Below are 25,651 nucleotides of genomic sequence, written 5' to 3'. Positions count from 1 at the left end.
GGGGGACAAGCATACACAGTCTCCAGGGATATCCCAACTCACAGACCCTGAATCTGTGGTTGCACATCCAAAGACACCAGGGTGACCCCACCTTTTAGACCCTGCACCTGGGGTCATATGTCCACAGTATCCAGGGTGACCCCCTCTTGACCCTGGACCTGGGGACACATTTCTGCAGTGTTCTAGGGGACACCCCTCCATAGACCATATACCTGGGGTCACAAGTCCACAGTCTCTAAGGTGATCCTAACCCCTAGACCGAGCAACTAGGATCACATGTCCCACAGTCTAGGGTAACTCCACCTCACAGACAGTATACCTGGTGTCACAGGTCCACAGTCTCCATGGTGACCCCTTCCCAGACAATTCACCTGGGATTATATAATCACCTTATCCAGAGAGAGCCCTATTCCCAAACCCTGCACTTTTAGTCACATGTCCACAGTCCCCAGGGTGACCTCACCTCCAAGACCCAGTAACTGGGGTCACACATCCACAGTCCCCAGGGTGACCCCACCTCCAAGACCCTGCACCTGGAGTCACATATATGTGACTCCATGTACGTGACAACATGTATATGGTCTGGGTTACCCGCTCCCAGACCATATACATGTTGTCACAAGCCCACAGTCTCCTGGGTCAGCCTCTTCCCCAGACAATGCACTTTGGGTCACATGTCCACAGTCCCCAAAATGAACCCACCTCCCAGAACCTGTAACGGGGGACATGTGTACTCAGTCTCCAGGGATACCCCACCTCACAGACCCAGCACCCGGGGTCCCACACCCAAAGTCTCCAGGGTGACGGCACCTCCTATACCCTACACCTGGGGTCACGTGTCCACAGTATCCAGGGTGACCTCCTTTTGACCCTGGACCTGGGGTCACATTTCCATAGTGCCTAGGGTGACACCCCTCCACAGACACTGTACATGGGGTCACATGTCCACAGTCTCCAGGGTGACCACACCCCCTAGACTGAGCAACTAGGATCACATATCCACATTACAGGGTTACCCCACCTCCTAGAGCCTAAACCTGGAGTCGCACGTCCATAGTCTCCATGGTGACTCCATAGACCATGCACCTGGGATCATACGACCACTGTCTCCAGGTTTACTCCCACCAACCCTGCACCTGGGGCCACATGTCTACAATCAGCAGTGTAACTCCAAGCCCTACACACTGTATCTGGAGTCTCAGGTCCACAGTCTTTATAGTGACCCCCTCCCATACCATGCACCTTGGATCACATGTCCACAGTCTGCAGGAAGATCCCCCTCCCCAAACTGTGCACTTTGAATCACACATCCACAGCCCTCAGGGGGACCATACCTTCCAGACCCTGTATCTAGGGTCACATGTACAGTCTCCAGAGGACACCACCTCATAGAACCTGCACTTGGGGTCACATGTCCACAGTGTCCAGTGTGAACCCCCCTCTCACACCCTCTACGTGGGACACATCTCACACCCTCTACGTGGGACACATGTCCACAGTCTTAAGGGTGACCCCCTCCCAGACCCTGTACCTGGGAATAAATATCTTCAGCCTCCCAAGTGACACCCTCCCAGACCCTGTACCTGGGGTCACACTTCCACAATGTCCTATGTGACAGCCCTGCCTAGATCCTGAACCTGGTGTCACATATCCAGAGTCTCCAGCATGACCTCCATCCCAGACCCTGTACCTGGGGTTACATGTCCACAGTCTCCAGGGTGACAATACTCTCCATATTTTGCACATGGTGTCACATCCACATTCTCCAGGGTGACCCAACCTCCCTGTGCCTGCACTGGGGTCTTACAATCACAGTCTATGGGAAACCTCTCCTCTCAGACCCTACACCTGGGGTCATATGTCCATTATCTCCAGGATGACCCCCCATCCCAGACCATGTACTTGGGGCCTATGTCTAACAGTCTGCCAGGTGAGCTTCCTCCCCAGAACCTGCACCTGGAGTCACATGTTGACAGTCTCCAAGGTGACCCGTCTCCATACACCCAGCACCTGGGGCCAAACGTGCACATTCTCCAGGGTGACAACCCTCCAAGACCTTGTTCCTGGGGTTATATATCCACAATCTCCATTGTGACACCCGCCTACCAGACTCTGCACCTGTGGTCACCTATCCACAGTCTCCATGGTGACAATACACCCCAGATTGTATGCATGGGGTAACACATCTGCATTCTCCAGGGTGACCCAACCTCCCTGACCCTGTACTGGGTATCACAACCACACTTTTCCAGATGACCATCCTACCAGACCCTGCACTTGGCTTCTCATGTCCATGGTCTCCAGGGTAAATCTTTCCCAGACCCTTCACCTGGGGTCACACATCCATGGGCTCCAGGTTGAACTTTTAGAAGTACCTGCACCTGGGGTCACATGTCCACAGTCTCCTTGATGACACTCCTCCCAGACCCTATACCTGGGATCACATTTCCAGTTTCCAGGGTAACCTCCCCTCCCAGAACCTACATGTGGGGTCACACGTACATAGTCTCTAGGGTGACCCCACCTCACCAGAATTTTTACTTTGGGTCACATGACCACAGTCTCTAGGGTGACCCCACCTCTTCAGAACTTTTAGCTCTGGTCACACCTCCACAGTGTCCAGGATGACACTCCTCCCAGACCCTATACCTGGGATCACATTTCCAGTTTCCAGGGTAACCTCCCCTCCCAGAACCTACATGTGGGGTCACACGTACATAGTCTCTAGGGTGACCCCACCTCACCAGAATTTTTACTTTGGGTCACATGACCACAGTCTCTAGGGTGACCCCACCTCTTCAGAACTTTTAGCTCTGGTCACACCTCCACAGTGTCCAGGATGACACTCCTCCCAGACCCTATACCTGGGATCACATTTCCAGTTTCAGGGTGACTCACCATACCTGTTTGAGCACCTGGGATTACCTGTCCAGTCTTCAGGGTAACCTCCCCCTACCAACCCTACACCTGATGTCACATGTCCACGGTTTCCAGGGTGACAACTTCTCAGACCTTGTACCTGAGGTCACATGTCTTCAGTCCCCAAGGTGACCCCTCCCAAGCACTGTCTTTGGGTTCACAGATCCACAGTCTCTTCTGTGACCTTCCTCTCATATGCTGTACCTGGGTCACACATCCACAGTCTCGAGGGTGATACCCTTTCCCAGATACTGTACGTGGGTCACATGTCCACAGTCTCCAGGGTGACAACCCTCCCAGACCCTGTACCTGTTGTCATACTTCCCCAATATCCAGGGTGATTCCCTATCCAGATACTGCACCTAGTGTCACATGTTCACAGCCTCCAGCATGACCTACCTCACAGACCCTGCACCTAGGTTAACATGTACACCATCTCCAGGTGACCTCACCTCCCAGATGATGTACCTGGGGTCAGATGTCACTGACTCCAGAGTGAGTAATCTCTCAAGTCCCTGCACCTAAGGTTACACTTCCACACTCCTCAGAGTGACCCCACCTCCCAGACCCTACATCTGGGTTCAAACCTCCACAGTCTCCAGGGTGAACCCACCTCCCAGACCAGGTACCTGGCATTATATTTCCAGTTTCCAGAGTAAACCCACCTTCTAGACTCTACACCTGGGTTCACATGTCCACAGTTTCCATGATGAAACCCTCCCAATACTGTACCTGGGTTGCACGTCCACAAGCTCCAGGGTGACATCCTCCAAGACCCTGGACTGGGGTCACATGTCTACAGTCTGGAGGGTGACCCCACCTTCCAGACCCTACACCAGGCTCACACTTAAACAGTCTCCAGTGTGACTGCTCCTGATCCTGCACCTGGTGTCACATTTCTACAGTCCCCTGGATGACACCTCTCCTAGGTCCTGTACCTGGGGTCCCATGTGCATAGTCTCCATGGTGAGCCCCCTTGAAGATCTTGTCCCCAGGGTCAAATATCTGCACCTCCACAATTTGTAGGATGAGCCCACCTCCAGACCCTCTACCAGGGGTCACATGTCCACAGTCTGCAGGGTAACCCCAACTCCTAGGCCCTATACCTGAAATCACAAGTCCACAGTCTCCATGGTGACCCCCTTCCAGACCATGCACCTTGGATCACACATCAGAGTCTCCAGGGAGAGCCCCTTCACCAAATTTGGCACTTTTAGTCACATGTCCACAATGACTCCACCTCACAGATTCTGTTCCTGGGGTCACATGTCCCCAGGTACTACTGTGTGACCCACCTCCAACACCCAATACCAGGGGTCACATGTCTACTCTTAAGTCCCTGCACATATCCACACTCTACAGAGTGACACCACCTCCCAGAATCTACATCTGGGGTCAAATGTCCACAGTCTCCAGGGTGGCCCCACCTCCCAGACAATGTACCTGGCATTACATTTCCAGTTTCCAGAGTAAACCCAGCTCCCAGACCCTACACCTGGGGTCACATGTCCACAGTCTTTGTGGTGAACCCCTCCCAGAACCTACTCCGGTGTACATCCGGTGTACAGTCTCCTGGGTAACCCTCCTTCCCGGACCCTGTACCTGGGATTAAACTTCCAGTCTCCAAGGTGACCCCCCTACACACACCCTGCACCTGGGGTCACATGTCCAAAACCTCCAGGGTGACCCACCTCCCAGATCCTGCACCTACAGTCATGTGTCCACAGTCTCCACAGTGAAACTCTCCTGACCCTGCACCTGGGCCACATGTCCACAAGCTCCAGGGTGACACCCTCCCTGACCCTGGATCAGGGTCACATGTCTACAGTCCCCTGGGTGATACCTCTCCCAGGTCCTGTACCTGGGGTCCCGTGTGCATAGTCTCCATGGTGAGCCCCCTTGCAGATCCTGTCCCTGGGGTCAAATATCTGCAGTATCCAGGGTAACACCCAGACCATAAACATGGGGTGACACCTCCAGTTTCCAGGATGAGCCCACCTTCAGACCCTGTACCAGGATCACATGTTCACAGTCTTAGGGTAACCCCAACTCCTAGACCCTATACCTAGAGTCACAAGTCCACAGTCTCCTTGGTGACCCCCTCCCAGACCATTCACCTTGGATCACATGTCAGAGTCTCCGGGGAGAGCTGTCTCACCAAATCCTTCACTTTTAGTCACACGTCCACAGTCCCTGGGGTGACTCCACCTTGCAGACTCTGTACCTGGGGTCACATGTCTACAGTCTACTGTGTGACCCCACCTCCAACACCTAGTAGCTGGGGTCCCACTTTCACAGTCTCCAGGGTGACTCCACCTCTCAGACCCTGTACCAGGAGTCACATGTCTACAGTATTCATTGTGACACCCTCTAAACCCTTGACCTGCGGTCACATTTCCAGTGTCTAGTGTGATATCCCTCCACAAACACTGTATCTGGGCTCACACATCCACAGTCTCCAGTGTTGACCCCACCTCCCACACTGAGTAACTGGGATCACATGTCCACAGTCCAGGGTAACCCCACCTCCCAGGCCGTATACCTGGAATCATTCACAGTCTCCATGGTGACCTCCTCCCAGACCATGCACCTGGGATCACATTTCCAGTCTCAAGGTGACCCCACCTCTGAGTCCCTACACCTGGAATCACATGTCCACAGTCCCCAGGGTTTACCCCTCCCAGACCCTGTACTTGGGGTAACATATCCACAGTCTCCACGGTGACCCGCTCCCAGATGCTGCACATTGGTAATATGTCCAGAGTCTATAGGGTGACAAGCCACCACAGACACTTTACCTGGGATCACACATCAACAGTTGCCTGGACAAGCTCACCTCCAGACCCAGTACCTGGGGTCACATGGCCAGTTTGCAGGGTGATAGCACCTCCCTGACCTTGCAGCTAGGATTGCAAGTCCATGGTCTACAAGGTGACTCTTTCGCACACCATGCACCTGGGGTAACCTGTCAGCAATCCCAAGAGTGATCCCACTTCCCAAACCCTGCACCTGGGCTCACATGTCCAGTCTCCAGGGTGAACCCCTCCCAGACCCTATACCTAGGGTTACATGTCCACAGTTTCCATGGTGACACCCCTTCACAGACCCTGAACCTGGGGTCACACATACACAATCTTCAGGGAGAGGACTCACAAACAGTGCACGGGGTTCACATAACCAAAGCCTACTATGTGAACCCCTTCCAGACCACGAACCTGAATTCACAAGTCCCCAGTCTCCAGAGTGACATCCCTCCCAGACCCTGCACCTGGGGTCATATATCCACAGTCTCCATTGCGACACCCCGTGCCACAACCTGCATCTAGGGTCACATGTCCACAGTTCACCATGGACAGTCCTTCCCAGATTTGTACATAGGGTCACACATCCACATTCTCCAGGTGACCCAGCCTCCCTGACCCTGTACTGTGGTATCACAACCGCAGTGACCAAACCTCACAGACCTGGCACCTGGGTTCTCAGGTCTATGGTCTCCATGGTAAATCACTCCCAGACCCTGCACCTGAGGTAACATGTTCACAGTCTCCAGGGTTACCCCACCTCCCAAACCAGGTCCCTGGGGACATATGTCTACAGTGTCTCTGATGAGCCCCCTCCCCAGACTCTGCATATGGGGTCACATTTCCACAATGTCTGAGAGACCTCACCTCTCAGGCCCTGTACCTGGGATCACATGTCCAGTCTCCAGGGTGACCCCACTTCCCGAGACTCTGTACCTGGGGTCACACTTCCACAGTCTCCAGGGCAATCCCCTCCAAACCTGCACCTGGGTCATACTTCCACTGTCTCTATGGTGGCATTACTGCCCAGCCACTGTACCTGTGGTCACACATCCACTATCTTCAGGGTGAGGATGTGTACATGAGGTCACACGTCATCCACAGTCTACAGAGGGGACCCTGACTTCCAGACCCTTTACCTGGGATTACATGTCCACAGTCTCCAGGGTAACCCCAACTCCTAGACCCAATTACTGTAGTTGCAAGCCCACAGTCTCCTTGATGATCCCCTCTCAGATCACTCACCTTGGATCACACGTGCACAGTTTCCAGGGAGAGCCCCCTTCCTAAATGCTGCACTTTGAGTCACATGTCCACAGTCCCCAGGGTGACCCCACCTCCCAGACCCTGCACCTGTGGTCGCATACATAGTCTCCAGGGTTATCCCACCTCCAAGGCCCAGTATTGGGTTCACACTTCCTCAGTCTCCAGGGTGATCCCCTCCCAGACCCTGCATCTAGTGTCACATGTCCACAGTCTTCAGGGTGACCCCCTTCAAATATTGTATCTGGGGTCACACATCCACAGTCCCCAGGATGACAACCCTCCCCAGACCCTGTACTTGGGTCACATGGCCACAGTCTCCATTGTGACCCCCCTCCCAGGCCCTATACCTGGTATTAAATGTCTACAGTATCCACAATGACCCCCTCCCAGAGCATATATTCGGGTCACACATCCACAGTATCCAGAGTCAGCCTCTTCCCCAGACATTGCACTTTGGGTCATATGTCCATAGTCCCCATGGTGACTCCACCACCAAGACCCAATACCTGAGGTCCCACATCCACAGTCTCCAGGGTTACTCCAGCTCTCAGACCCAGCACCTGGGTTCACATCCACAGTGTCAAGGTGACCCCCCCATCCAGACCCTACACCTGTGGTCACATGTACATAGTCTCCAAGGTTACCCCCTCCCAGACCATATACATGTTGTCACAAGTCCACAGTCTCCAGGGTCAACCTTTTCCTCAGACACTGCACTTTAAGTCATATGTTCACTGTCCCAGAAATGAACTCACCTCCCAGAACCTGTAACGGAGGACATGTGTACACAGTCTCCTAGGATATCCCACCTCACAAACCCTGTATCTGGAGTCGCACATCCAAAATCTCTAGGATACTCTACCTCCTAGACCCTACACCTGGGGTCAATGTCCACAGTATCAAGGTGACCCCCTCTTAACCCTGGATCTTGGGTCACATTTCCACAGTGTCTATTGGTGACAGCCCTCTGCAGACACTGTACCTGGGGTCACATGCCCACAGTCTCCAGGGTGACCCCACCCACCAGACTGAGCAACTAGGATCACATATCCACAGTCCAGGGTAACCCCACCTCCCAGACCCTATACCTGGAGTCACACGTCAATAATCTCCATGTTGGCATCCTCCCAGACCATGCCCATAGGTTCACATAACCATCATTTCCAGCGTGATCCCCTCCCAACCCTGCACCTGGGATCATATTTCCACAGTTTCTAGGGTGACACTTTTCTCCAGACCCTGTACCTGGGGTCACACCTGCACAAACTCTGGGTGACACCACACCCCAGACCCTGCACCTGGGGTCATGTGTTCCATTCGAGATGCTGCAGAGGAATCAGGCCTTATCTTGAGTTGAGGGGAACTCAGTGTTGTTTCGACTTGTGGCAGGAAACTCAGGGTTCCTCTCGAGTTGCGACGGGGATCTCTGGATTCCTCTCAAGTGGCAACAGGGGAGTCAGGACTCCTCTCAAGTTGAAGTGGGGGACTTGTGTTTCCCCTTGAGTTGCAGCAGGGGAGTCGGACCTCCTCTTGAGTTGCAGCAGAAACTCGGAGTTCCTCTCTAGTTGTTGCTGGAAACTCGAGGTTTCCTCTAGAGTTGCCCCAGGGAACTCAGAGCTCCTCTCCAATTGCAGCAGGAAATCAGTGTTCCTCTGGAGTTCCAGTGTGGGATGAAGGATTCCACTGGAGTCATGGTGGGAAACTCGGAGTTCTTCTCAAGCTTTGTTGGTACTCAGAGTTCCTCTTGACTCGTGATGGGACCTCCTGTCAAGTTTCCTTAGGGCAACTTGTCCCTAGCATGGATGTACAGGGTGGCTCCTATCTTGTTGCAATGACGGGTGGCTGCTCACCAGTTCTGGCAAGGGAATACTCTCTCCTTGTGGTCTGGGTCAACTCTGTAGTTGCAGAGGTTTCAATTTTCTCTAATCGTGATATTCAAGCTCTTCTCTCCTTGTGGTGTGAGGTTCATCTGTATTAGCAGAAGAGGGATTCTTCTCTCTGTGTGATGTCCAGTGGCCCCCTCTCAAGTTGTGGTGGAGGGCTCATCCTGAGGGTCGAGGCTGTGTCCTCCCTGGTTAGGATGTGCATGTCTCCAAGGGGGAGGTCCTCTCTACTTTTGGCTCTATAGGTTCCTCACTAATATTAGTGGGATTGCTGTTCTCTAGTTGTGAGGGCCTCAACTAGACTTCCTTTAGGGAGCTCATCTCCATTGGAGGCAGAAGGTCTTCTCTCTCAGTGTGATATCCTGGGAGACACCACTCTAGTTGTGCCTGGGGAATCTGCTTCAGTTTTGGCATGGGAGCCACTCCATCATTTGGTCCAGTGGCCCCTTTTCTTGTTACAGCCTAGGGATTCAATGAAATTTCAGCGGGGAACCTGGGGTGCCTTTTGAGTTGCAGCATGTGACTCAGGGTTCCTTTGGAGTTGTGGAGGACACTCCTCCTCTGGAGCTGCAGTGGGACAGATCCTCTCTAGTAGTGATGTGCAGGCTGGTCCCTGTCTAAGTGCAATGTGTGGGAGGCTACACTCTAGATGCAGTATGGGTCCACTTTAATTGCAGTGGGGGTGCACTCTTTATTTGCTGTGGGTCAGCTCGTCTCTAGTTGTCATTTGCAGCCACCTCTTTAGTTGTGGCAGGGGAACTCCTCTTTAATTGTGGTAATTGGGCTGCTCTCTAGATGCTGTAGAGTGCTCTTCTCAAACTGGGAGTTGGGTGACTCTTCTATGGTTGTAATGAGAAGGGGCACTTTTTCTAGTTGTGATATGCAGGAAGCTCCTATATATTTGTGGCAGGGCATGCCTCCTGCTTAGTTGTGGTCTGAGGCTTCCTCTCTTGTGGCAGTAGAATGCTCCTCTCGAATTGTGTTGGGGTAAGCTCCACCGCACAATTGCACTCATCTCACATGCTAGTAAAGTAATGCTCAAAATTCTCCAAGCCAGGCTTCAGCAACACATGAACCGTGAAATTCCAGATGTTCAAGCTGGTTTTAGAAAAGGCAGAGGAACCAGAGATCAAATTGTCAACATCCGCTGGATCAACGAAAAAGCAAGAATTCCAGAAAAACATCTGTTTCTGCTTTTTGACTATGCCAAAGCCTTTGTGTGGGTCACAATAAACTTTGGAAAATTCTGAAAGAGATGGGAATACCAGACCACCTCACCTGCCTCTTGAGAAATTTGTATGCAGGTCAGGAAGCAACAGTTAGAACTGGACATGGAAAAACACACTGGTTCCAAATAAGAAAAGGAGTACGTTAAGGCTGTATATTGTCACCCTGCTTATTTAACTTATATGCAGAGTATATCATGAGAAACGCTGGGCTGGAAGAAGCACAAGCTGGAATCAAGATTGCCGGGAGAAATATCAATAACCTCAGATATGCAGATGACACCACCCTTATGGAAGAAAATGAAGAGGAACTAAAAAAGCCTCTTGATGTAAGTGAAAGTGGAGAGTGAAAAAGTTGGCTTAAAGCTCAACATTCAGAAAATGAAGATCATGGCATCTGGTCCCATCACTTCATGGGAAATAGATGGGGAAACAGTGGAAACAGTGTCAGACTTTATTTTTTGGGCTCCAAAATCACTGCAGATGGTGACTGCAGCCATGAAATTAAAAGATGCTTACTCCTTGGAAGGAAAGTTATGACAAACCTAGATAGCATATTGAAAAGCAGAGACATTACTTTGCCAACAAAAGTCCGTCTAGTCAAGGCTATGGTTTTTCCAGTGGTCGTATATGGACGTGGGAGTTGGACTGTGAAGAAAGATGAGTGCCGAAGAACTGATGCTTTTGAACTGTGGTGTTGGAGAAGACTCTTGTGAGTCCCTTGGACTGCAAGGAGATCCAACCAGTCAATTCTGAAGGAGATCAGCAGTGGGATTTCTTTGGAAGGAATGATGCTAAAGTTGAAACTCCAGTACTTTGGCCACCTCATGCGAAGAGTTGGCTCATTGGAAAAGACTGATGCTGGGAGGGATAGGGGGCAGGAGGAGAAGGGGAGGACAGAGGATGAGATGGTTGGATGGCATCACTGACTCGGTGGATGTGAGTCTGAATGAACTCCGGGAGTTGGTGATGGACAGGGAGGCCTGGGCCTGGGGTGCTGCGATTCATGGGGTCGAAAAGAGTCAGACACGACTGAGTGACTGAACTGAACTGAACTGAACTGAAGCTCCTCTTGTGGAGAAAGCAATGGCATCCCACTCCAATACTCTTACTTGGAAAATCCCATGAATGGAGGAGCCTGGTGGGCTACAGTCCATGAGGTCGCCAAGAGTCGGACACGACTGAGCAACTTCACTTTCACTTTTCACTCTCATGCAGTGGAGAAGGAAATGGCAACCCACTCCAGTGTCCTTGCCTTGAGAATCCCAGGGACGGGGGAGCCTGGTGGGCTGCCGTCTATACGGTCCCATAGAATTGGACACTTCTGAAGTGACTTAGCAGCAGCAGCAGCAGCAGCAAGCTCCTCTTGGGAATCCTCTGGAGTTGCATCAATTGGCTAGTACCTCTACTTGTGTTGTGACGGAAAACTAGGGGTTCCTCTTGTGTCACTGCAGGTGAATCAGGCCTCATGTCGTGTTGAGGTGGTGAAGTCAGGGTACTTCTTGAGTTGCAGTGGAAACTTGGGGTTCTCTCAAGTTGCAACTGAGGAGTCAGGCCTCCTCTCAAGTTGAGGCGGGTAAATCGGGGTTCCTCTTGAGTTGCATCGGGGATCTCGGGTTTCCTCTCAAATTACATCTGGGGAGTCCAGCCTCTTCTTGAGTTGAAGGGGGAAACTCGGGGTTCCTCTTGAGTCTCAGCAAGGACTCAGAGATACTCTCGAGTTGCAATGAGAAATCAGTGTTCCTCTTGAGTTGCAGTGTGGGACCTATGGTTCCACTGTAGCCATGGCAGTGAACTCGGGGTTCCTCTCGACTTGGGGGTTACTCAGGCTTCCTCTAGACTTGCATTGGGGCCTCCTCTCTCTTTCTCTTGGCCCAATTTGTCTCTAGCAGGGATGTGCAGGGTGGCTCCTGTCTTGCTGCAATGTTGGATGGCTACTCGCTAGTTTTGACATCATACTTCTCTATCATTCTGGTCAAGGTCAACTCTGTAGCTGTGATGGTTTCGATTCTCTCTAGTTGTGGTGTCCCGGCTCCTTTCTACTTCTGGTGTGAGGTTCATCTCTTTTAGCAGCAGAGGGACTCCTATCTATGTGTCATGTCCAGCAGTGGCTTCTCTCGAGTTGTGGTGGTGGGCTCCTCTCCAGGTGTGGGGCTGTGTCCTCTCTGGCTGGGGTGTGGCCATCTCCATGGGGGAGGTCCTCTTTACTTTTGGTACCAGGGGGTTCCTCACCAATATTAATGGGATTGCTGCTCTAGGTGTGAGGGACTCCACTCGACTTACTTCATGGAGCTCATCTCCATTGGAGGCAGAAGGTCTAGGTGTGATATCCTGGGGGACACCACTGTAGTTTATCTGGGGGAATCTGCTTAAGTTTTGACCAGGGAGTCCCTCTGTCACATTGGCCAGAGGTGTCTTTTATTCTTACAGCCTAGGTCTCCTGTCAAATTGCCTCTTGAGTAGTAGCAGCTGACTCAGGGTTCCTTTAGACTTATGGTGGAGCCTCCTCTCGAGCTACAGTGGGGCAGACCCTCTCTAGTAGTAATGTGCAGGCTGGCCCCTGTCTAATTGCAATGTGCCAGAGGCTACTCTCTAGTTGTGACATGAGGCTCCACTCTAGTTGCAGTGAGGGTCCACTCTTTATTTGTGGTGGGATGGCTATTATCTAATTGTTGTTTGCAGACTTCTCTCCAGTTGCGGTAGTGGGGGCTCCTTTTAGTTGTGGTAGTGTGATGGTGTGGCTCCTCTCTAGTAGCAGTGTTCAGGGTGGCTTCTGTTTTGTTGCAATGTGTGGATAGCTAAACAACCTGTGGCATGGTGCTCCTCTCTAGTTGGTGTGGGGGGGTCAACGCTTACTTGTGTTGGATGAGCTCCTCTATAGTTTGGTGTGCAGTATCCTCTTGAGTTTTTTAGTTACAGTGTGTGACTGGCACCTCTAGAGTTGCAGTGGAGTGTTCCTCTCAAATTGTGGAATGGCTTTCCTCTCTGGTAGCGATGTACACAGGCACTCTTTACAGGTGCAGTATTTGTGAGCCTGCTCTCTAATTTTGGCACAGCTCCTCCTCTTTAGTCGTGGCATGGGAGCCTCCTCTCTAGTTGAGGAAGGAGGCTTCTGTGTAATTGCATTGTATGGGAATGCTCCTCTCAAGTGGTGATGTTCAAGGGGCTGCTTTCTACTTGTGCCGAGGTTACTCTTCTCTGATGGTGGTAGGGGGGGTCTACTCGACTGGCATAGGTGGTGTGTCTCTATTTGGGGTGGAGGGCACCCTCTTGAGGTGCAATGTCCAGGGTCTCCTCTCCAGTTGTGGTGGTAGGTCACTCTCCAGTACTGTCAGGTGGGCTCCTCTCTTGTTGTGGCCATGGGCTTCTCTTGAGTTATGGCATAAGCCTCTTTTCAAGTTCAGGAGGGGACTCATGGTTCCTTTCTAGTTGCTGTCTTGCCTCCTCTGGGGGTTCTCTGTGGAGAGGATGTTCTCTCTATTTGTGGCATTTGGGTCTCCTCACTAGTTTTCATGGCTCCACTCTAGTTGTGAGAGTCTCATCTTATGTTACTTCAAAACTTTAGATAAGAACACCAAAGAATGGAAAGAGAAAATTGCTCATCCTTAACTGAATTCATATTTAGGGGAATTACTGATAAGTCTGGGTATAAAGTGACCCTGTTTATCATGTTTTTGTTGTTTATCTCATTAACATTCTGACAAATCTTGGAATGATTATTTTAATTAGGATGGATCCCTAGCTGCATATACGCTTGTACTTTTTCCTCAGTCACTTCTCCTTCTCTGACCTCTGCTATTCCACAGCCATTGGCCTCAAGATGCTGGTGGACCTATTTGCCAGTTCAATTCAGTTCAGTCACTCAGTCATGTCTGACTCTTTGAGACCCCATGGACTGCAGCAGCACAGCAGGCCTCCCTGTCCATCACTGTCTCCCAGAGGCATGACCATCGAGTCAGTGGTGCCATCCAACCATCTCATCCTCTGTCATCTCTTCTCCTCCTGCCTTCAGTCTTTCCCAGCATCAGAGTCTTTTCCAATGAGTCAGTTCTTCACATCATGTGGCCAAAGTATTGGAGTTTCAGCTTTAGCATCAGTCCTTCCATGAACACTCAGGACTGATTTCCTTTAGGATGGACTGGTTGGATCTCCTTGCAGTCCAAGGGACTCTCAAGAGTCTTTTCCAACACCACAGTTAAAAGCATCAATGCTTTGGTGCTCAGCTTTCTTTATAGTACAACTCTCACATCCTTACATGACTACCGGAAAAACCATAGCCTTGACTAGATAGACCTTTGTTGGCAAAGTAATGTCTCTGCTTTTTAATATGCTGTCTAGGTTGGTCATAGTTTTTCTTCCAAGGAGCAAGTATCTTTTAATTTCTTGGCTGCAGTCACTATCTGCAGTGATTTTGGAGCCCAGGAAAATAAAGTCAGCCACTGTTACCACTGTTTCCCTAACTATTTGCCATGAAGTGATGGGGCCGGATGTCATGATCTTAGTTTTCTGAATGTTGAGCTTTAAGCCAACTTTTTCACTCTCTACTTTCACTTTCCTCAAGAGGTTCTTTAGTTCTTCACTTTCTGCCATAAGGGTGGTGTCATCTGCATATCTGAGGTTATTGATATTTCTCCCTACTTGCCAAGAACAAATGAATCTCTTTCCATGGCTATGCTCTGCAATTCTTGGTCTTCTGTATCTTTGTCAATTCTGAGTGTCTCCTGCCAGCAGTGATGGCCTATGACCAGTACAAGACCGTCAGCAACCCCTTGCTCTATGTGGTCAGCATATCCAGCAGGGTGTGCTCCCTGCTTATGGCTGGGGTTTACCTGGTGGGGATGGCAGATGCTCTGATAAACACAGCATTAACATTCCATTTATGCTTCTGTGGGTCAAATGTAATTAACTATTTTTTCTGTGATTTAGCTCTGCTTTTTTTTTTTTTTCTGTCCTGCTCAGATACAGAGGTCAATGAGTTAGTGATATTCACTGCTTTGGGTTCTATTGAAATGAGTACTATTTCAGGAGTCCTTGCTCTTATTTTTATATCATCCTTCCAGTCTTGAAGATCCACTCTGCTAGCATCTATAAAATGATTGTTTAATTATTTTCTTTTAATTTAGATTCACAGGAAAGCCTTTACTCTTTGTCATTGAGGAAGTATATACATACATTTTAGTTTTTTTTTAATTTTATTTCAAAAAGAATATAGGTAGAACACTATAAATAGCAATATGTGCAAACTTAACTCCAAGTAAATCATATGCCAATATATATTTAAGGAAAGTCTGTCACCAATATGCTAATTCTTATATCAACAGACATGCATACATGCAGACACAACACATGCAAATACATACACACAAGGAGGAGACTCTATATATCAGAAGTGTTTATACCTTATCTCATTTTCTTTTTTTTTTTAATATGAAAGTCAATTAAAATCAAAGAGACACAAATGTGTGTGCTAAATTATGTTGTTTTCACTTTTTTGTATCATTTTTCTTTGGCTGGCTCAAGGTGCCATCCTCTGGCACCAGGGCACTGCAGAGATTGGTAATGAGAACTGTGCCAAAGCAGCAACACATTTCTGTAGTAAAGGCCAATAATGCCTATTTTATGTCTGCCAAATGCTGAAGGTAACTTAGACCAGGACGGTAACTTAATAATTTCCATTATGAATAGTTGCTGATATGCTCTAGAATGTATAGAAAATAATTTTAAATCAACATTATCTGAGCTGTTTTTTGAGAAACATAACAATGGTAACAAATTTTTGTGTCCAAATGACTATTTCCAGAGATGGAAAGTGCTTAATCCTATAACTGACAGCCAGGTCTCAAATATTGGTGTCTTTTCTATGGTATTTTGAACATAAAATAAGACATTAATTCTTCCAATTATACCTCCAGAGGTAAGAAAGCAAAAACCTAGGAAAATAAAAAACTCATAGAGTTTTATATACATCATAATGACATGCAGACTTAGATAAAACTTTTTCAATGTGTATTACAGTTTTTTGTTTGTTTTTATTTTTCCAGGTAGGTAACAATGTTCCTTCAAAAAGTAGGTACACGATTGGGTAATTTTCTGAGTATAAAATGACATTTACACAAAGAGACTGTGCTTTCCTTTATAGATATTTTGCAGATGTCCATACATTTATCTATACTTTTCCTGATCATTTTGTCAAAAATTTATATAATAAAAATTAAAAAATGGAGAAAGAAAATTGCTCCTCTGTGACTGAATTCATTTTCTTGTGGATTACCAGTGACCTGGAAGTGAAACTGACCTTATTTGCCATGTTGCTAGTTGTTTATCTCATTAATCTTCTGGGAAGTCTTGGAATGATAATTTTGATTAGAATGGATCCCCAACTGCAAACGCCAATGTTCTTTTTCCTCAGCCACCTCTCCTTGTGTGACCTCTGCTATTCCACAGCAATTGGGCCCAAGATGCTGGTTGAGTTTTTGGCCAAGAACAAACCAATCCCCTTCTATGGTTATGCCCTACAGTTCTTGATTGCCTGTATCTTTTGCAGATTCTCAGTGTCTCCTGCTGGCAGTGATGGCCTATGACCAGTACAAGGCCATCAGCAGCCCCTTGTTCTATGAGATCAGCATGTCCAGCAAGGTGTGCTCCCTGCTTGTGGCTGGGGTTTACCTGGTGGGAATGGCAGATGCTCTGATACACACGACATTAGCATTCCACTTATGCTTTTGTGGGTCAAATGAGATTAACCACTTCTTCTGTGACTTATCTCCACTCTACCTTCTTTCCTGCTCTGATACACAGGTCAATGAATTGACAGTATTTATTGTTTTTTGAGTTATTGAATTGAGCTCAAATTCAGGAGTTCTTGTCTCTTATTGTTATATCATCCTTGCAGTCTGAAAGATCCATTCTGCTGAGGGGAAGTTCAAAGCTTTCTCTACCTGCACCTCCCACCTAACTGCTCTGGCAATTTTCCAAGGAACTATGCTTTTTATGTACTTTAGGCCAAGTTCAATCTACTCTTTAGATCAAGACAAAATGACCTCATTGTTTTACACCCTTATGATTCCCATGTCAAATCCTCTGATTTATAGCCTACAGAACAAGGATGTGAAAAATGCCCTAGGAAAATTAAAAATAAAAGATGGCTTCAAAGATTTATATCACATATATGCACACACATATAGTAATTACTTTTGCAAAATTATATGGTATGATACATGAGAAATATAATTTTATCAAATTATTTAATAAATGACTAGCGATACTAAAGTTCAGCCATAGGAAATTGTTGCAGTTTTCAAAACTTGCCATGCTTCATTATATGTCTTGACCTTATCTATGAAGTTGTCCCTGTGCAAAACTTCCTGGCTTTTCAAATTCTATCATATTTTTTGTGTGTATCCATTCATTCAAACATTATTATTCCAAATATATTAATATTTATCAACTATTTAATTATTCTTTGTCTGCCTCTAGGTGCTTTATGTTTCTTGAAAAACCGATTAGTTTGTATAAAAATTGACCTTATAATATAGATGAATAAAGAAACATTTATTAACTAACCACACATACAATTCATAATAAAGTTTAAGACTTTCATTAATTAAAAAAAAATTAGGATTAAAAATCTAGGAACAAATGTCAAAACATAGTGTGCAGAAGAAAGGTTTTCTTGAATGGAGATATTAATTGTCAGATACAAAAATAAATTTGAAAAGGAAATTATTTTAGGAAGATGATTTGACACGTACAGAAGTATACCTTTTTAGGGAATTTCCAGTGGCTCAGTTGTAAACAATCTGCCTGCCAATGCAAGAGATGCAGGAGACTCAGATTCAATCCTTGGCAACTTGCTCCAATATTCTTGCTTGGAAAGTTCCATGTACAGAGGAGCCAGGCAGGCTGCGGTCCCTGGGGTCACAAACAGTTGGATGTGACTGAAAACACAGACACACACATACACACACCCTTTCTGGAATTAAGAAATCCAAAACTAAAAGCAATTTAAAGTGCCTTGGTAAATTGCATAGTTTTCTTTAATAATTAGCTATCAACTCCTCCCCTTCTTAGTTCTGATTAAGTGTTCCTTTTTATAGTTCACAGACAACCATTTCCTTTAATCATTCTATTTGATATTGTCCTGTTTGTGAAATCATGGCCTACGGTATGAGATTGTGAACAATCTTTGCTAAAGGATTCTGCATTCCTTCTGTATTATTCGAAACACTTACCTAATGTTTGGAACACAAATGGAGAAAGAGAGAGAGAGAACGAAGCAAAGAAAAAAAAAGAAATAAAAAGAGTAGATAACATTTTTGAATGTTTATTAGACATCAATAATTAAGAAAATAAAAATTAACTGCAGATATGGCATGTTGCTTGAATACATATATATAATAAATTTTAAGAACAATTATAAAATGTCTGTGAATATTAGGGTGTTGGGAGCCTGAGTGAACTCCTGGAGCTGGTGATGAACAGGGAGGCCTGGCGTGCTGCGATTCATAGGGTCACAAAGAGTCGGACATGACTGAGCGACTGAACTGAACTGAACTGAATTGATCTATAAAGAAGATACATATCACATTCGAAGTAAAGAACATTCATCTGTATACACTGTTCAGTTCATTTCAGTCCCTCAGTCGTGTCCGACTCTTTGCGACCCCATGAATCCCAGCACGCCAGGCCTCCCTGTCCATCACCAGCTCCCGGAGTTCACTCAGACTCACGTCCATCGAGTCAGTGATACCATCCAGCCATCTCATCCTCAGTCGTCCCCTTTTCATTCTGCCCCCAATCCCTCCCAGAATCAGACTCTTTTCCAATGAATCAACTTTTTGCATGAGGTGGCCAAAGTACTGGAGTTTCAGCTTTAGCATCATTCCTTCCAAAGAAATCCCAGGGCTGATCTTCAGAAAGGACTGGTTGGATATCCTTGCAGTCCAAGGGACTCTCAAGAGTCTTCTCCAACACCACAGTTCAAAAGCATCAATTTTTCAGCACTCAGCTTTCTTCACAGTCCAACACTCACATCCATACATGACCACTGGAAAAACCATAGCCTTGACTAGACGGACTTTTGTTGGCAAAGTAATGTCTCTGCTTTTCAATAGGCTATCTAGGTTGGTCATAACTTTCCTTCCAAGCAGTAGGGAAAGTCTTTTAAATTAAAAATGTTTTAATTTCATGGCTGTAGTCACCATCTGCAGTGATTTTGGAGCCCACAAAAATAAAGTCTGACACTCTTTCCCCATCTATTTCCCATGAAGTGATAGGACTGGATGCCATGATCTTAGTTTTCTGAATATTTTTTTTAATTAATTTTATTTTATTTTTAAACCTTACATAATTGTATTAGTTTTGCCAAATATCAAAATGAATCCACCACAGGTATACATGTGTTCCCCATCCTGAACCCTCCTCCCTCCTCCCTCCCCATACCATCCCTCTGGGTCGTCCCAGTGCACCAGCCCCAAGCATCCAGCATCGTGCATTGAACCTGGACTGGCATCTCGTTTCATACATGACATTTCACATGTTTGAATGCCATTCTCCCAAATCTTCCCACCCTCTCCCTCTCCCACAGAGTCCATAAGCCTGTTCTATATATCAGTGTCTCTTTTGCTGTCTCGTATACAGGGTTATCGTTACCATCTTTCTAAATTCCATATATATGCGTTAGTATACTGTATTGGTAATATTGAGTTTTAAGCCAACGTTTTCACTCTCCTCTTTCACCTTCATCAAGAGGCTTTATAGTTCCTCTTCACTTTCTGCCATTAGGGTGGTGTCATCTGCATATCTGAGGTTATTGATATTTCTCATGGCAATCTTGATTCCATCTTGTGCTTCTTCAAGCCCAGCGTTTCTCATGATGTACTCTGCATAGAAGTTAAATAAGCAGAGTGACAATATACAGCCTTGAAGTACTCCTTTTCTTATTTGGAACCAGTCTGTTGTTTCATGTCCAGTTCTAACTGTTGCTTCCTGACCTGCATACAGGTTTCTCAAGAGGCAGGTGAGGTGGTCTGGTATTCCCATCTCTTTCAGAATTTTCCACATTTATTGTGATCCACAAAGTCAAAGGCTTTGGTATAGTCAATAAAGCAGAAATAGATGTTTTCCTGGAACTCTCTTGCTTTTTCCATGATCCAGCGGAGGTTGGCAATTTGATTTCTGGTTCCTCTGCCTTTTCTAAAACCAGCTTGAACATCAGGAAGTTCATGGTTCACATATTGCTGAAGCCTGACTTGGAGAATTTTGAGCATTACTTTACTAGTGTGTGAGATGAGTGCAATTGTGTGGTAGTTTGAGCATTCTCTGGCATTGCCTTTCTTTGGGATTGGAATGAAAACTGACCTTTTCCAGTCCTGTGGCCACTGCTGAGTTTTCCAAATTTGCTGGCATATTGAGTGCAGCACTTTCACAGCATCATCTTTCAGGATTTGAAAGAGCTCAACTGGAATTCCATCACCTCCACTAGCTTTGTTCGTAGTGATGCTTTCTAAGGCCCACTTGACTTCACATTCCAGGATGTCTAGCTCTAGGTCAGTGACCACACCATCGTGATTATCTGGGTCGTGAGATCTTTTTTGTATAATTCTTCTGTGTTTTCTTGCCACCTCTTCTTAATATCTTCTGCTTCTGTTAGGTCCATACCATTTCTGTGCTTTATTGAGCCCATCTTTGCATGGAATATTCCCTTCGTATCTCTAATTTCTTGAAGAGATCTCTAGTCTTTCCCATTCTGTTGTTTTCCTTTATTTCTTTGCATTGATCACTGAGAAAGGCTTTCTTATCTATTCCTGTAATTCTTTGGAACTCTGCATTCAGATGCTTATATCTTTCCTTTTCTCCTTTGCTTTTCACTTCTCTTCTTTTCGCAGTTATTTGTAAGGCCTCCCCAGACAGCCATTTTGCTTTTTTTGCATTTCTTTTCCATGGGGATGGTCTTGATCCCTGTGTACTGTCCAATGTCACGAACCTCATTCCGTAGTTCTTCAGGCACTCTATCTATCAGATCTAGCCCCTTAAATCTATATCTCACTTTCACTGTATAATCATAAGGGATTTGATTTAGGTCATACCTGAATGGTCTAGTGGTTTTCCCTACTTTCTTCAATTTCAGTCTGAATTTGGCAATAAGGAGTTCATGATCTGAGCCACAGTCAGCTCCTGGTCTTGTTTTTGTTGACTGTATAGAGCTTCTCCATCTTTGGCTGCAAAGAATATAGTCAATCTGATTTCGGTGTTGACCGTCTGGTGATGTCCATGTGTAAGAGTCTTCTCTTGTGCTGTTAGAAGAGGGTGTTTGCTATGACCAGTGAATTTTCTTGGCAAAACTCTATTAGTCTTTGACCTGCTTCATTCCGTATTCCAAGGCCAAATTTGCCTGGTAATCCAGGTGTTTCTTTCTTTCTTTTTTTTTTTTTCTTTTTTTAATTTTATTTTATTTTTAAACTTTACAATATTGTATTAGTTTTGCCAAACATCAAAATGAATGCCCCACAGGTATACCCGTGCTCCCCATCCTGAACCCTCCTCCCTCCTCCCTCCCCATATCCTCCCTCTGGGTCGTCCGTGTGCACCAGCCTCAAGCATCCAGTATCGTGCATCGAACGCCAGTCGAACCTGGACTGGCGACTCATTTCATACATGATATTATACATGTGTCAATGCCATTCTCCCAAATCTCCCCACCCTTTCACTCTCCCTCTCCCACAGAGTCCATAAGACTGATCTATACATCAGTGTCTCTTTTGCTGTCTCGTACACAGGGTTATTGTTACCATCTTTCTAAATTCCATATATATGTGTTAGTATACTGTATTGGTGTTTTTCTTTCTGGCTTACTTCACTCTGTATAATAGGCTCCAGTTTCATCCACCTCATTAGAACTGATTCAAATGTATTATTTTTAATGGCTGAGTAATACTCCATTGTGTATATGTACCACAGCTTTCTTATCCATTCATCTGCTGATGGGCATCTAGGTTGCTTCCATGTCCTGGCTATTATAAACAGTGCTGCGATGAACATTGGGGTACACATGTCTCTTTCCCTTCTGGTTTCCTCAGTGTGTATGCCCAGCAGTGGGATTGCTGGATCATAAGGCAGTTCTATTTCCAGTTTTTTAAGGAATCTCCACACTGTTCTCCATAGTGGCTGTACTAGCAGGATCCTCTATGACCCACCTCCCAGAATATTGGAAATAAAAGCAAAAATAAACAAATGGGACCTAATTAAACTTAAAAGTTTCTGCACAACAAAGGAAACTATTAGCAAGGTGAAAAGACAGCGTTCAGAATGGGAGAAAATAATAGCAAATGAAGCAACTGACAAGCAACTAATCTCAAAAATATACAAGCAACTCCTACAGCTCAACTCCAGAAAAATAAATGACCCAATCAAAAAATGGGCCAAAGAACTAAATAGACATTTCTCCAAAGAAGACATACAGATGGCTAACAAACATATGAAAAGATGCTCAGCATCACTCATTATCAGAGAAATGCAAATCAAAACCACTACGAAGTACCATTTCACGCTAGTCAGAATGGCTGCAATCCAAAAGTCTATAAGCAATAAATGCTGGAGAGGGTGTGGAAGAAAGGGAACCCTCTTACACTGTTGGTGGGAATGCAAACTAGTCCAGGTGTTTCTTGACTTCCTTCTTTTGCATTCCAGTCCCCTATAATGAAAAGGACATATTTTTTGGGTGTTAGTTCTAAAAGGTCTTGTAGGTCTTCATAGAACCGTTCAACTTCAGCTTCTTCAGCATTACTGGTTCGGGCATAGACTTGGATTACTGTGATATTGAATGTTTTGCCTTGGAAACGAACAGAGATTATTCTGTCGTTTTTGAGATTGCATCCAAGTACTGCATTTCAAACTCTTTTGTTGACCATGATGGCTACTCCATTTCTTCTGAGGGATTCCTGCCTGCAGTAGTAGATATAATGGTCATCTGAGTTAAATTCACCCATTCCAGTCCATTTTAGTTCGCTGATTCCTAGAATGTTGACGTTCACTCTTGCCATCTCTTGTTTGACCACTTCCAATGTGCCTTGATTCATGGACCTGACATTCCAGGTTCCTATGCAATATTGCTCTTTACAGCATCAGACCTTGCTTCTATCATCAGTCACACCCACAGCTGGGTATTGTTTTTGCTTTGGCTCCATCCCTTCTTTCTTTCTGGAGTTATTTCTCCACTGATCTCCAGTAGCATACTGGGCACCTACTGACCTGGGGAGTTCCTCTTTCAGTATCCTATCATTTTGCCTTTTCATACTGTTTATGGGGTTCTCAAGGCAAGAATACTGAAGTGGTTTGCCATTCCCTTCTCCAGTGGACCACAGTTCTGTCAGACCTCTCCACCATGACCCTGCCCCTCTTGGGTGGCCCCATGGCATGGCTTAGTTTCATTGAGTTAGACAAGGCTGTGGTCCTAGTGTGATTAGATTGACTAGTTTAGTTTTCTGTGAGTATGGTTTCAGTGTGTCTGCCCTCTGATATCCTCTTGCAACACCTACCGTCTTACCTGGGTTTCTCTTACCTTGAACGTGGGGTATTTCTTCATGGCTGCTCCAGCAAAGCACAGCCACTGCTCATTACCTTGGATGAGGGGTACCACTTCTGCCTCTTCTGACCTTGATTGGGGAATAGCTCCTCTAGGCCCTCCTGAGCCCACACAACCACCGCTCCTTGGAGGTGGGGTTGCTCCTCCAGACGTTGGCTCCTGGCCTCGGATGTGGGGTAGGTCCTCTCCGCCGTTCCTGCACCATCACAGCTTGGCACTCTCGGCCACTGCCCCTGACCTCGGACGTGGGGTAGCTCCTCTCAGCCGTTCCTGCGCCATCACCGCCTGGCACTCTCGGCCACTGCCCCTGACCTTGGACGCGGGGTAACTCCTCTTGGTCGCCTCCCCTCAGGCATGGGGTCCTCCTAGCTTCTGCCCCTGACCTTGGACGTGGGATAGCTCCTCTCGGCAGCACTAAATGCGCAGGTCACAGCTGATATATTTTTAAGTAATTAATGTGTATCTATTTTGTGAGTTTCTGCTCTAGAATCTCATGCTAAAGCACTGAATCAGCATGTCTAGACAATACAGATACATTTAAAGAAGTATATAAAATTCATGTACTTATTCATTACAGTTGCAAAAGTTAAAAAACCACTGTTTCTTAGATTTTCTAGCTATCATTGTAGGGTGTCTTTGTGCAAAAACATTTCAGAATGAAATTAAAGCCCGAGAAGATTCTCTGGCTTCCACAGGGGGCATTTGTGAGAAACTGACCTCTTACACAGAATCATACTGGAAAGAACTTATGAAGATTTTTTTTTTTTTAATAAAAGACTTCAGGGGTTTTCACTTGTGCTATGTTTACTCAATTTACACGCAATATTTTAGAACTGTTATTTATGAGCAGAAATATGGTAGACATTATTTTTTAAGATATATTGTCCAAGAAAAATGGAGTGTTGGTGGATTGTTGCTAATTTAGAGAATATAAATGTGTAATCTGGTTAGGTAATCTCTCTCTTTTTGACTGCCCTGTATCAGAGCATCTAAGGATTCATTTATCTACATACTGACTGTTATTGTGAGATCTAGTGGATGTGAACTAAAGGCAAGAATATTTTAAGTCCTATAAATGGAATTATAAAATTAAAATTGACTTATTCAATTGTCTGAGGGCCTCTTACCTCAATTTACCAGTATCTCCCTGGAAGAAACTTGTACACATAGATATAACTCAGCTTTTGTGACTATCCTAGGGATATGGTAAAGAATCTACCTGGAATATGGGAGACCTGGGTTTGATCACTGGGTCACAAAGATCCCTTGGAGAAGGGAATGGCTACCCACTTCAGTATTTTTGCCTGGAGAATTCCATGGACATAGGTGCCTGGTAGGTTATAGTCCATGAGGTCACAAAGACTGACACAACTGAGTGACTAACACTTTAAGGGTTGACATGTCTCCAGATCATCTGACTCTCACAGACAGTAAGACCTTCATTCAAGAATGTCACAGAAAATTTAAAACATATCAAACACTTCCCCAACCAAGACAGTATAAAACTGGAAATCAGTTAAAGAAATAAGTTTAAAAATTTGCAAATGTATGGAGATTAAACATATCCCTGAACAACCAGTAGTTCAGAGAAGAAATAAAAAAAGAATTAAAAAATATCCTGAGACAAATGGAAATAGAAAAATATCATGCCCAAAATTAGAGGACAATAACAAATTACAACCAACACAGCTTTAAGAGAAAAGTTTGTAGTGAAAAAAATGCTTACATTAAGAAAAAAAAAAAAATCTAGACCTTTGATACCCCAAGGAATTAAAAAGGAGAACTTTGAGCTTTAAGTGAACATTTTCACTCTCCTCTTTCACTTTCATCAAGAGGCTCTTCAGTTCTTCTTCACTTTCTGCCATAAGGGTGGTGTCATCTGCATATCTGAGGTTATTGATATTTCTCCTGGCAATCTTGATTCCATCTTGTGCTTCTTCCAGCCCAGTGTTTCTCATGATGTACTCTGCATAG

The 25,651-nt window shown here is 46.0% G+C and overlaps 2 pseudogenes; both read left to right on the top strand.

Moving 5' to 3' along the window:
- The first annotated feature begins 1,896 nt into the window (after nucleotides 1–1,896).
- On the top strand, nucleotides 1,897–15,199 carry LOC104984365 (annotated as a pseudogene).
- Nucleotides 15,200–16,313: 1,114 nt separating this feature from the next.
- On the top strand, nucleotides 16,314–17,316 carry LOC104984363 (annotated as a pseudogene).
- The last annotated feature ends 8,335 nt before the right edge of the window (nucleotides 17,317–25,651 follow it).

This window comes from Bison bison, unplaced genomic scaffold (assembly GCF_000754665.1).
Source record: "Bison bison bison isolate TAMUID 2011002044 unplaced genomic scaffold, Bison_UMD1.0 scf7180017863993, whole genome shotgun sequence".
Classification (NCBI taxonomy): Eukaryota; Metazoa; Chordata; class Mammalia; order Artiodactyla; family Bovidae; genus Bison; species Bison bison.
Note: the sequence above shows the minus strand (reverse complement) of the source record. Positions and strands in the feature narration are given on the sequence as shown.